At 38.8% G+C, this 13025-nt stretch overlaps 1 protein-coding gene across 1 annotated transcript in view; it reads right to left on the reverse strand.

The window, feature by feature from the left end:
* LOC104928308 (metabotropic glutamate receptor 4-like) overlaps positions 1 to 13025 on the reverse strand; it is a 153576-nt gene that overhangs the window by 67493 nt on the left and 73058 nt on the right. The gene's annotated exons all lie outside the window — the stretch shown is intronic.

The raw sequence follows: 13025 nt of genomic DNA on the forward strand, positions 1-13025 counted from the left end.
ACTACTTACATAATAAATTTGTGCAGACGAAGAAAGGGAAAATAAAGTAAAGAAAGGAAACAATGCCAGGCAAGAACTTAAGTTTCACTTTCACTTTCCGGAGCAGCGCTGAAGAGAAAGTAGAACAAAAATCACAGTGAAAAGCTCAGAGACAGTTCAGAAAGTTAAAATACAGTCTACAGTTACAGAGCATAACACCAGAAAGAAAATGATGCTGAGCTTGTGGTTTAATCACAAGACTATGAGCAAACAGCTGCAAAGTTCATCCACCAAATCTAACTCACAGCGTTTTGTAGAGCAGCTCATTTAAAAAAAAGTGAAGAAATGAACATACACAGGTTTATTTTTGGTCTGTGAACTTGAAAGAAAAAAAAGCAAGGTGCGCAGATTAAAGTAGTTTGTGTAAACACTAAAAAAGTAATACACTGTATATTTGTTAAACTCTCTCTCAAAGAAGGAGAAGATTAACTTTATCAGTAGTCACTGGAGAAATTCCTTTTTTCACTCATTTATACACACACGAAATATAACCACACACACACACACACAAACACAGGGCTTATAGACATGCAAATGTGAAGAGATGGTGGAGCGATGGGCTGCCATGTAGCGGTGCCCTGGGAGCAGTTAGGGGTTCGGTGCCTTAAGAGTCACTCTACAGTGCCCAGGAGATGAAGTGGCAGCTCTCCAGCTACAAGTCCACACTCCATACTGTGGTCCATGCTGGACTTGAGCCACCCTCCGGTTCCCAAGCCAAGTCCCTACGGACTGAGCCACTGACTCCCAAACTGTAACTGCTCCCAGTGATCTAGCGTAGGCTGCTCTGGTTTAAGTTGTGTCTCCAGGAGAGAGAGAGAGAGTGGCTATGTTGCTCATGTTGCCTGCCAATAAATGATAACAATCCATGATACTTATCATTTCCTAATTTTAAACCAAATATGCCTTTAAGAATGATTAATTAATACTACTCTACTACTACTACTATAATTAATACTACTGTATCAAGCAAAATGAAACAGATCGGAGCGTTTTACTTAGAAATATCATGGGTATTAGAACCAGATTTTCAGGGAGAGGTGTGATGACATCCAACGAGCTCTTGTCCTTCTAAGACTCCAAACAGAGCCACTGATCCTGAACCCCCACTGAGCTTTTTAAAAGCTAGCCCCAGTGCTCCCTTATGCTGCAGCAGGCTGGCCAGGTCACAAGCTGAGGTGATCAGCATGGTACTCATCAGTACGGGTCACTTGCTAAACGAAAACATCTCTTTTAAGCATCTTAGCGTAGCATGCTTTACTCACTGCAGAATGTGTTCGCTTAGCTGTAGCTTCTTACTTTGAGAAAAAATGATATTTATGGTATTTATTTTGTTATACTTCTTACATTTTTCTACAGTAGGGTGCACATTTGTAGCTCTTTGAATCGTAAAGCTTTATAAATTCAAGAACTTGCATCATGGCATGCTTCTGATGCTCCCACTGCTTCAAAGATTTTACTGATACGTGTACTGAAGAAAGAAAATCACATCACATAAGAAACTTCAATAGAAAAAAAAAATAGAGATGTCAGCCAAAGCATGGAGCCTTGTCTTGACTGACCATAATTTAAGATTTTCTGGTGGTAGTTGTTGTGTTTCTCAACACAGGGGACTGTTTTCAGGGATTTCACTGTGTCAGTTTTCGTAATGGGTAAACTGTGTTTGTGTAAATGGAATTTTTCATCCCTATAGCACACAGTGATTCACCAGGCAGTAGGCAGGGGGGTGTTTCCTGGTAATGATACACAGTGTGCCTTTTTGATGAGGATCCATCATCATGTTTTTTGTGTCTCTAAACAAAATGACGAGAAGGTGCACTCGAAACATGATCTTAATGAAAAACAGCCCTGTTTTCCCTCTAGATGCCTCTTCGCTACATGCAACGTTTTATTATCAGAGACAGCAGACCTGTAGGCTGGCGCGCGCACACAGATAACCCTTGATATTAAACATTTGACTTCAAGGCAACATCCTCCTGCCAAGAAGAACACAGCTGTTGCTCAAACTCACTTAATTGCGTAAAAAAATATATAAATAAAAATTGAGTTTCACTTTGACATTATCTGCTGGCCGTAGATTATCTATCATATGGAACATGCAGAAAAAGAGAATAAGACTACAAAAGAAGACATAAATATAGACGTAACTAGAGAGAAGGTATCACATAAACTATCTTATTAACCAGTCATTTGTTATGTGCTATGTGCTGCATTTAGTGTTAAAAATATTGAGGTACCACTAAAATAATTAAAAACATTGCTAACAGGGATCAGTATTTAGCCACAAGACATGTATACATTTCTAAATGACCAGACATCATTATTTACAGATGCTTAATTGCACTGTATACCGCGATAGTATAACACCAGCATTTTGTCAAAATTAAGAAATACAGCTTATCTGTATCTAAATCATTGTTTTCAATTCAATGTGCAAGGGCCTTTGGGGAGCAATTTGGGGTCCAGTATCTTGGGGATCAAACCGCAGATCATCTGAGTGGACGACCCGCATTACCTCTTGAACCACAGTGGAGCATTTGTAAAAAAAAAAAAAAGTAATGCTGTATACAATTAAATGTGCAATATATTTGTTTATATATATATCAGAATTGTTTTTCTGTTTTGTGCTTCCGCACATCCACGCTTCATGTTAACTTGCAGTTGATGCCATGTCCAAACTCCGTATCACATACTCTGGGTGTGTCATATCATATCATTAACAATAATACTGGTATAATTTTTTAATATGATAAAAAAAAACATTACCTTACAGCATACAGTAACACACAGCAATGACAGGCATGGTATTTTGAAATCAAAAGTAAGATTACTACCTGCTACATGATGGAGTGACCTCAGTAGTGTGACGACAAAAGATAAGATGTACAAACAAACCACGGTAAAGTTTAACAACAAAAGAAAACAACACCACAAGCTCATTTCACCACCTAAAGCAGAAGCACTCAGTTGAGTGCAAGGAGAGCTGCTGTAGGAAAGTAATATAATAAAAAGGTATACTCAGAGCGGACAGCATGCATATTAAATACGGTCGACCTTTTTGCTGTTGATGCACCCATTTTCTTCCACCAAGTATTTAACCTAAAAAACAAAAACATTTTGACATCTCTTTGTAAAGTTTAATTGGCAGTATAGCTTTCATTTATAGTTTGATAGACAATGTCACATGTATAGTGATATGGTAAAGTATGTTGATACATTTGTATACTAAGGCTGTGGCAACTGAAATTAGTGTAGATTTAGGACTTTGTTTGTTTTTCGTGTTTTTCAGTGTTATGTGTTTGTATAGTTTAAATGTGTAGACCTTTTCTGTGCTGAAAAAAATAAGAAGAATGTTTTCCCTCATAGGGTTTGTTTACGCTATGTTAAGTCTCTTCCAACACAGCCTTATCCATGTTTGTCCAAGCGACCCCAGTTTGGTTTAAAATGTATTCATAAAGACACGTTAGAGGCCAGAGTCACTGAAGTACTTCACTTCAGTGCAGAGACCTTAAGATGATTCCCCGAGCGTGCCTGTGCAGGGGAAAACATGAAATAATGATATGGAAAACATAATAGAAGTGGGCATATTCATGAGCTCGCCTAACAAAGCTTATCGTACGACTGATTGAGGTTATCGAGGGATTAAAAACAAAAAAAACAACAGATCTTCCTGCAACCAAAAGGCTCCTTGAGAAATGTTCAGTATTTTCACAACAACTTTCTCTATTTTGTAGTATTGGTGGTGCATTTCTAATCAGGTCTGCAGGCATCCCTGTAGAAGCTTTAAATACTTCAAAATGCTTTGTTCAGTGGAATAAACCCAACACAAGCTGGCAGTGTCTCTGTAATTGAAGTTTTATGTATTGTTATGTTATTGTAATTAAAAAAAAGGGCTCAAATAAATAGGGACTTGTTTTGTTGCCATGTGTGTTGCTCTGCTCTTCATTCAGCTGCATTTTTCTTGTTACTTCCCATATTAAGGTTTACACAGAGACAGACTAATGGATCAACCAACAGATGGAGGAACAAGTATAACAAGGAAACCGCCACATGCACCTGCACTGCACCAAATGATCAGGGGTTTCTTCATATTACATTGAGAAAAAACAGGAAAGTGGGTAGGGTCTGCTGCTCTATGTAAAAGAACAAGTTCATAATTTAACAGAAAAAAAAAAGAGTGAGTATGTTCCCGTGCCTGGCATGTGACTTTCTCAGCTATGACACCCAACATGTTCTCTGCAAGGGACACAGCCGAGTGTAAAGCTGTTTAATTGTTGTGACTATAAGCACTTATAGGTCTGAGCCAAGAATAGCAGATTTTCTTTAACACTGATGTCAGTTGCCACAGAGGTGATAAGTTGCTGTGCCAATGTGCAAATTTTAGACCTCCACCAGAATGTTATATGATGATCTCGTGAGCTTAAGATCTTAGCGTCTAACACCAGCATTTGCAAATGCAATGGGAAAACACTAATTAAATTACAGTAATTTTAGAAAATAGTTATGTATGTGTTGGAACTTAACATTTATACATTTCAGTGAGAATCATATAAGTCACGGTATAAAGCCCATTTGACTGTGACTTAAAAACAATGACTGCAGCATCGCTTTCTGCTTCCTATTTAGTCGAACTTCAAATTACATTTGAGTCTTAAGACTGTACTTGAATTTATTGTGACACAATGAATGCATAACACATTATAATCAATAATCTATAACCAATCTCCATCAGTTTTGTGTGCAAACACGGACCTTGAACTATGGAAATTAGTTTTTTTTCTGTTATACAGACTACTTGATGACCATCAGGTGACCCGGTCAAAAAAAAAAACACATTTCTCTTGTTTACACTTAAGAACAGCTGTTAGTGCTAGCAGTGGAAAGACCAGGAATCCATGCTGAAGTGAGGAGAAGACGGGGATGTAGAGCTAGATCTAAAAGGAGCATAAAAGATGGTACAAACCATGGGTACCGTCCGTTATCATGGGGAATGTAAGATCTATCCCTTAATAAGATGAAGGAACTAACGGCACCAACAAGGCTACAGAGGCAGTATCGAGAGTGTAGCATCACAGAGACATGGCTGAATGAACCCACTTTGGACTCGCTGGTAACTCTGGACAGCTTTCAACTTGTGAGAAAGACAGGAGAGCAAAGGAGAGTGGACAGCTGAAGACAGACAGGACAGCAAGTAGACGGAAACAAAGGAAACAAAGGAGCAAAGGAAACGTCTGCGGACCCCAGGACGGTGTCTGAACCAGGTCGCTGCAGGAAGGATGCAACCTTTCGGGCATGGGGAGCTCACGCTACCAGTTGAGCCACCAGGGCACAACCATTTAAAATATTATTCTTATCAACCCTGGATATTTTGAGCCGTTATAACAAGTAAATATCCCAATAATTCTCAATAAAATCTATGTTATCTTATCTTGTCTTATCTTAAACTATTCCCTGAATCTGTGTGAACATTTTTGTGCATCAGCCTCATCTGGACCATCACCATAATTTGACATCTCACTCTGAAATGCTACTTCAAATTCTGCCCTATTGATGAAGACAAAAGTAACATTTTCAAATGTCCTAAGATCACTTTGGGTCTCACTGCTCCTTTGAAAATTCTGATTTAGCCTAGAAATATTGTCTTACATCCCTTTATGCTTCACAGCATCATTTAAGACCTTTTAGTGACTGTCTGGTGCCACATTTATCTGAACTGTTGTTTGCTTTGTTGAGCATCCTGTTGAGATGAGGAGCAGCTTAATGATAATAATGTTGGGACTCAAGGTGTAGGCATTTTTTTGTGCAAATTATGCTGGAATGCAAAATAGCTGCCTCTATTTGCATTTGTAATTCAGACACCTGACAGCTCCATGCAACCTGCCATGTAGCTAAAATGCAGAGCAAGTGCTTTAATCAGGCTGCATGTAGAAAACATGGATGGGTAAACATAGTTTATCCTTACTACATGGCAATGTCATTTCACTGCTGAAGTATGCTGACTTTTAACAACAGTGCATAAACTAAGACAACAGAGACTAAACACTAAACTGAATTGACACATCTTTCCACGTTTTTAGACTGAAGTTTAATGTAGCGGCAGTAACAATGACAACACCCTTGAAATTTCCTATTTTGGAATAAGGCATGTTTCTGCCTTGAGGACAGGAAGATGATTGCACAGTCAACCATCACGTCTGTGCTTCATTTTCCTTTATTCTCATGCTGCTCCCTTTACCTCAGAACAACTTGACCCTTCATCATTGTGCTTTGTGTTTCATTACAAGGGACAAATATTGTACATCTCTGTGGACTATATGAGAAAGTAGGCTTTGCGTTTCCTCACTAACATAAGGAGAACCACTTTCTTTTAGTTTTATTCATAAAGGTCTCCTGCAAAAGCTACCTCAGTGTGTCACTTCTTTTCCTAAATTTAAAACAACCACTTCACTTGAACAGATTATTAAACTGTTTAACCTAACCCTCAGGTGAATACCAAACCTGGGAATACGAATATGTACGAATAGGAACCTTGTGCATCGTATAAATTGAATGAATTGTAGAGGGTTGTAAAACTTGAATGTCTGCGATCGTCCCTGATGCTGTACATATTTTTGTTATGTGTGGCTCTTTCTCTTCTTTCTTTCTGCTGTACTCAGGTCACTCCAGCAACAGAGATGATTAAATAAATCATAAATTATACCTTGTAATGTGTTTTTTCAGTTAATCATTCAGTGCATATTGACTAAGAAGTAGCATTAGGCTTTTATATAATTGAGTTTTTCCAGGGGATCACGTTGCCTGACATGTTTTTATCTGACGATAGACATCTCTTTATGGGGAAATTATTACAAAATGAAAATTAGCCTTGATTATCTCTGAGGAAAGATTGCCTCACACAGTATATTTTTCACACAGTAACGTGAAAACATTTGGGGAAATGTTTAAACCAATGGTTCAATCCCTAAAGGAAATTTTACCAACATTTTAGCAGCTCTGACTGCTATCTTTATACGAGTGTAAATGTATTACCACACAGTCATGATAATCACACGCTAAACATCTACTGGGGCTAAACAGTTCGAGGTTCGCGTAAACACTCCTTGAACAGTAGGTTTTGACATTGTTTTGCTCTGTGTCAGAGATCTACGGAACAGCAGAGCTCCCAGAGCAAAAAGCTGCTCACTCTCACACAGCGGGAGCTTTGTGTGTTGGCTGCAGTACAGAAAGGGCTGCATTATACCTAAGAGTCAGTGGGCAAAACGGCAGTGCTACATTCAGGCAGAGATAATGCCTGCAGTTTTCTGCGCTGGCTTCATGCAGATTAAATTTAGGGAAATTACAACAACTCATTTTTGTTGGTTAACTATATAATGGTCACTTACTGCTGGAATAGAATCTGCAATGAAAACAACAATAACCGTCATATTTTGTTTTCATGCATGCTGAACATCTGCACAGACACAAACAACAGAGACACGCATATTTAATTTACATAGCTTCTTAATTCAATTTAGGCCCTGAAAAGAAATCATGCGTTTGGACAGCGAGCTGCAAACAAAGAGAAGTCGTTTAAATTTTGCAGTGAGGGATGGTGGTGAACTCTTTGAGTCAAACGCACCACTTCAGTATCCAAGCTTTCTCCTTAATTGCTATCAGCTGCTGTTGACACTGAGGGGAGATTAAAGTTTCACTTTGTTACTGTCAGGGTAAGTGGAGCAGCAAATAGCTGAGTCTCCTGAATAGAAAACCAATTCCTGCATAATGATATAACAAAACAGATTCTCGCTGCTCTGAGAATGAACAACGTAGGGCTGAACACAATTTGGCTGTGATCCAAACTGATGCAATATTAAGTTGCCGTATAGCAGTTGAAACAAATTCATTATCTCAATTATTTTCTTGGACTTTCACAAAGGCAGGGCCTCATTTCTTCTCTCCTCTGTGTTTGTTTTGATGCACTGCATACTCATAAAGGGCTTAAGTCTACGGTTGTTTCAGCTGCAAATGGTGTAGGAATGTGCGAGACAACTAATTTCCGTGTCGATTAACTTACATGTTGACTAGTTGACCTGTCTAAAAGAGAATACTCAGCAAACAATCATGTAGCAAGTTTTAAAACCCCAAACTGCACACACACAGCCAGGCCCTCGCAAGTTACTCTGTTAGGTGCACATTTGACACATTTGTTTCAACACATTTAAATGTCACTAAATCTGTTGGGATACTAACTGAAGTGGGAAAGACATGGGAAATATCTTTCTGCCGGACAACACCTGAATAACTGTAAAGAAAATGAAGACGCTGTTAATGCTATTAGACAAAGAAGGAGATGCCCTTCATGCTTGCTTGACATACTTGCTAGTTTTTATCATATACTTGTTTCCGCCACTGGTCGGATTAACTTTGTTATGTGAACAGCAAAAAGGAGACATGGCATCTGCAAGTTCCAGAGGATAATGTTACAGCTTTCATGGATCAGGCAGGTCAACGCTACGTTAGATAACTAAACATGGCCTGTCAGAGGGCATGTACTGTGAGACTGACTGCTATTTTATAACGTGGTTCCTAGTTTCTCAATGTTTAATGTCATCGTAACCGTACTTTTTTATATCAGCGTCAGTTCCACCTGGATAGAGGCATCTCAAACTGATTTTTTGTGTGAGGTAAATGGTAAGAGAGTAAAATCACTGCAGACTGCACTAACAAAAAGATATGACTATAATTTAACTTCTAAAGTAGGACAAAGATGACATCTCTTACAACGAGCCTGGGTTTTAGGGGGAGGCTGTAGCCTGGCTGCAAACATCTTGGATGCAACAGCTAACCAGTGTTTCTGGTGTGGACTATCAGCATTTAATCGACTAAACTGTTAAACTGGGTAATGCTGCCTAATTTCAGTGCAGTCGGGTAGAACTGTGCACTGTGTGTGGCCAACCCCAAGAGACTGATGACAAAATCTCTGAGCATGCATTAGACCTTTTCCTAATATTTCCATCATGATCCATCATATTTCCATCACTCTGATTTGACCTTTAATTTTTTGACATCCGACTGAACCGAGAAAAAGGCAAAGCCAGTACCACTGAGGCCATCTTGCTTTTGTCTTCCACAGAGGCTGACATCATTCCTGCTTCAATCATGCAGATCACTCAGGGGAACCAAAGTCTCTCAGCTGCCTACTTCAGCTCTACTCAAGTGATGGGAGCTCTTCACTTCAAATAGGATTTGTGCACCAAGCTGTACCTGCGAGTGATGTGACTATTAAGGATAAGGCAAGGTGAAGCGGTTGCCTCAAGATGTTTGTCCTGAAACCTGGAAACAAAAGAACATCCAACACAGCAATGTCAGAAAGACTGCACAGATGTCTTTGTTTAGTTATTTCCCACCATGAATGTACACCAAGCTAAGACCAATCCAAGTTACAAGTCAGAACAGACAAATTTATTTGATTTCTCCATCTATCGTATATACTTGTAAAAGAGGAATGGCTGCAAAAGATGATAAATGTTTGAGCAACCCAGATAGTTAGTGTAAAATACTACCATCACACTGATGGTGTGTAGCTTCTTCTGTGTTTTCTGTTGAAGGACTTTCCAGATATTGATTCTTGTGTCACACTTCTGCTCTGCATGCTGATATCAGCTCTACAAGAGAATGTATTATATATATATATATATATATATATATAGGAATTTATACAGAAATAGTTCCTAAAAGGAAAATCTGCTTTGTGCTGCAAAAAAGATGAACTGTAGATGAAGATTAAATGTTATTTAAACCTGTGGCAGAGCCCTTAATGAGCTGTTCAATTCTTCCATCCTATGAAGGAGGAAGTCAATTAACCCTAACAATAATGACGGATAAATCAAGTTGTCCCAGTGCAGTAACATTTAATGTAGTTTATTGTTTCAGGCTGTAAGTGAATGTTCTTTCTGTTTATGGCAGTCAGTGATAATGGATCACTGCTACAGCATATATACTGCAGCTTTAAAATGTGTCCTGTATACACAAGAAACTGATTGCAGGTACTTTTAGAACACAGCGGATTCAAATAGATTTTTGCTTGTAATCACTTTTAGAAGTTAAAGAATAAGTACAGGTATGGGCAATAAGCAGGAGATTCTTTGAAGTTTGCTTTAAGCCTATTCTCCTTTCATGTCCATGTATAAAAAATGTTTTCTGACAAAGGATATATGGTCATCAATTAGGAGAGCTTTGAAATGGGTACAGTCTGGATGCCTTATTTGTTTCTTTCATGGTTACCAAATGTATTTCACTGTAATCCAGGGTTTTGCAGAATCAATATCAACGTTGGTGATGGGTTGGTTTTATAAAGATATAGCAAAAAAAAAAAAGGAAAAAGAGCAAGCTAATCAATTTTCAAAGCTGTAGCAGCATATGCAAAGTATACAATGGTACTTGCTTTTGCAACTGTGGATGATTGTTCAGACCCCAGAGGGTTAATTATCAATTTCCGATGTAATCCACCAATAATTAGGTAGGTCTTGAGACCTTTGTTGTCCCCCGTTCTTTACTGTTGAACTGTCTAATAAAGGCAAATATAGTAAATAGAAGCAGTACCTCCACTTGAGTACAACATATTAGTATTTCTTACAACATGTTAAAATCAGTGACAGTATAAAGAATGGACAGAGCCTCCGAAGCACTGTTTTGAAGCAAAAGATATGCCCCGCTGGCCGCCGCCATGTTCTTCTGCCTGTTCTGCCTCCCGTCTAATCTCAATATCAGCAAAGACGTGGATCATCAGCAGACTTGAGGCGTGTTGAATGACGGCTGGGTGTTCTAATGAGGCATCTGTAACAGCAGCTACCTGTCAATCAAGCATTACGGTTTTAGTACTTAGAGGTTGCTCCTTGGTTTAAATGCCATGCATTAAAAAAAAGTTGTTAAGTTTTGATTTTATCCAAATATCTTCAGAGGAAAAAACAACTTCACTACACCTTACTACTCCCAAAAAACACTGAGGCATTTAAAGTTCAAACTCCGTCACAAGGCTTCTCTCAGGTCCCTTTGGATATCTAAAATGCTCCAAGGTTCTTTGAAGCACTTCTCATCTGTGCTAAACATAGCACCCCCCATCTGTTAAAGACCTTATGACAGAGTGTGTGAGGAATCGACTCACTGCTATCTGGGTCTCTATCTCTCTGCTCTCCTCTCTGTGTGCACCAAAGACGGCACCTCCGGTGACCCCTTTATTCAAGCTGCTGAAGTTTGTGTCCACCGATGGCACATAAGAGGGCTGTTTTAAACTGCTGTTTACACACTCAGGGGCAGGGAATGATTTTCCCAAAGAATCTACAGCATCATCTCTATCCGTAATCAGTGGTGTGAACACAGGAGCTGTTCAAATTTCCAGAGACAACAGCATGAGAATATCTCCAATCTGACCACAGAGGATGTTCCCTGGCACCATTTTTGGCATCTTAGTGTGTCACAGTCAGTCCTAGTCCAGTCCTACAGATTCATCATTGAAAGCATCTTCACATCATCCATCACAGTCTGATATGACTCAGCCTCCCGCCGCTCCAAGGGAAGCGTGTCATTCAAACCTCAGAGGGGGTTATAGAGTCCCGGCTGCACTGCGTCACACACACAGACACTCACCTGCACAATAACAGGGTAAAGAAAAAAGATTTGCGCTGACCCTGACAACTGGGGCAGCCACCTGTTTGACACGTTTGGTTGAAATCACACACGTGTAGACACTCTTCCTTTCAAAGATGAGAGTCGGAAAGAAGTTATTACTGACACACATATTTACATTGTAGTTCCAGGTTGGTGGTTCAGACTGCATTTAGAATATTAATGATGAATGAAAGATGATGATTTCCAGCATTTAAAGTCATGAAGCAGACCACATGCACATGCATTAGCTTGCAAGCAGCTGCCAACTCACAGGGGTTCTCTATTTTCTTTAAGTTAGCCAATTGAGTAGCTACTTTACATAACTAATGTTGAGGATCTCACAAAATGAGATTAACAATGTGGAAAATGATTTAGCTGCCAGGATAAATTAAAATCAAAATAAACAAAAAGAAAAACATTCCTGGAGTGATTTAATTTCAAATATTGCTTGCTGTTTTCCTTTAATCTCATGTGACTTCTAATATTTTTATCCATCCAGTTTTTATCAAAGCGGATAGAATAATTATTAGAAACAGCAGCACCATAAACAACATCCTCTAAAATGACCACACAGTTGAATGAACACCTGTCTGAAACAGTTCATATGTTTTATAACCCCCCATAAAATGTATAATTTATTGCAGGTTTGTCCCATTAAACTGCATTAGTTTTTTCTACGTAATTACATAATAAACTGTAGATTGACTTCTTTCTTCATAGTTTTCTAAAAGGCATTTTAATTACAATAGTGTTAATGAAACAGTACAACCCTCTGATTATAAATGCTGCTTAAGAAGCTATATGGAAGCAAAGAAGGACTGTGGTGATTTGAATCTTGTAAGAAGCTAAATCTCTCAAATCTCTCAGCTTTGCTCCACAGAGATTATGCAGCTGTTCCAAAGCAGCTGTGTCAATATGACCAGATCAGATCGAGTAGGCCAGAAGTCAGACACACAAATGACCGATCGTAAAAACTACTACGTAACCTACACACTCATGGTAAAACCACATAAACCAGGAAGGTTTGGAAAATTACCAAATTTGAAGTTTGAAAGTTTACAAATTCCTCCTGGTCAGATTTAAAGCCATGTTGAGAACAGACCAAAACCGTGTAATGGCCACAATGTGACAGAGATGTGCTCGGTCGGGTCCTGGCATTGATGTCAAACTTTAAATACCACATACTTCCAAAACCTTATCAGAATTTATATGGTTTGCCTTTTATTTTAGGTCTTAAGTCTGAGTAATTCATTTAAAATATATGGTAAATGTAAGTTTTATGAATTCAAAACGTATTCCAGCTGTCTAAAATACAAGACGTATCCTTAGTGCTTGTATGTTCC

Source organism: Larimichthys crocea, chromosome VI (genome assembly GCF_000972845.2).
Source record: "Larimichthys crocea isolate SSNF chromosome VI, L_crocea_2.0, whole genome shotgun sequence".
NCBI classification, from domain to species: Eukaryota; Metazoa; Chordata; class Actinopteri; family Sciaenidae; genus Larimichthys; species Larimichthys crocea.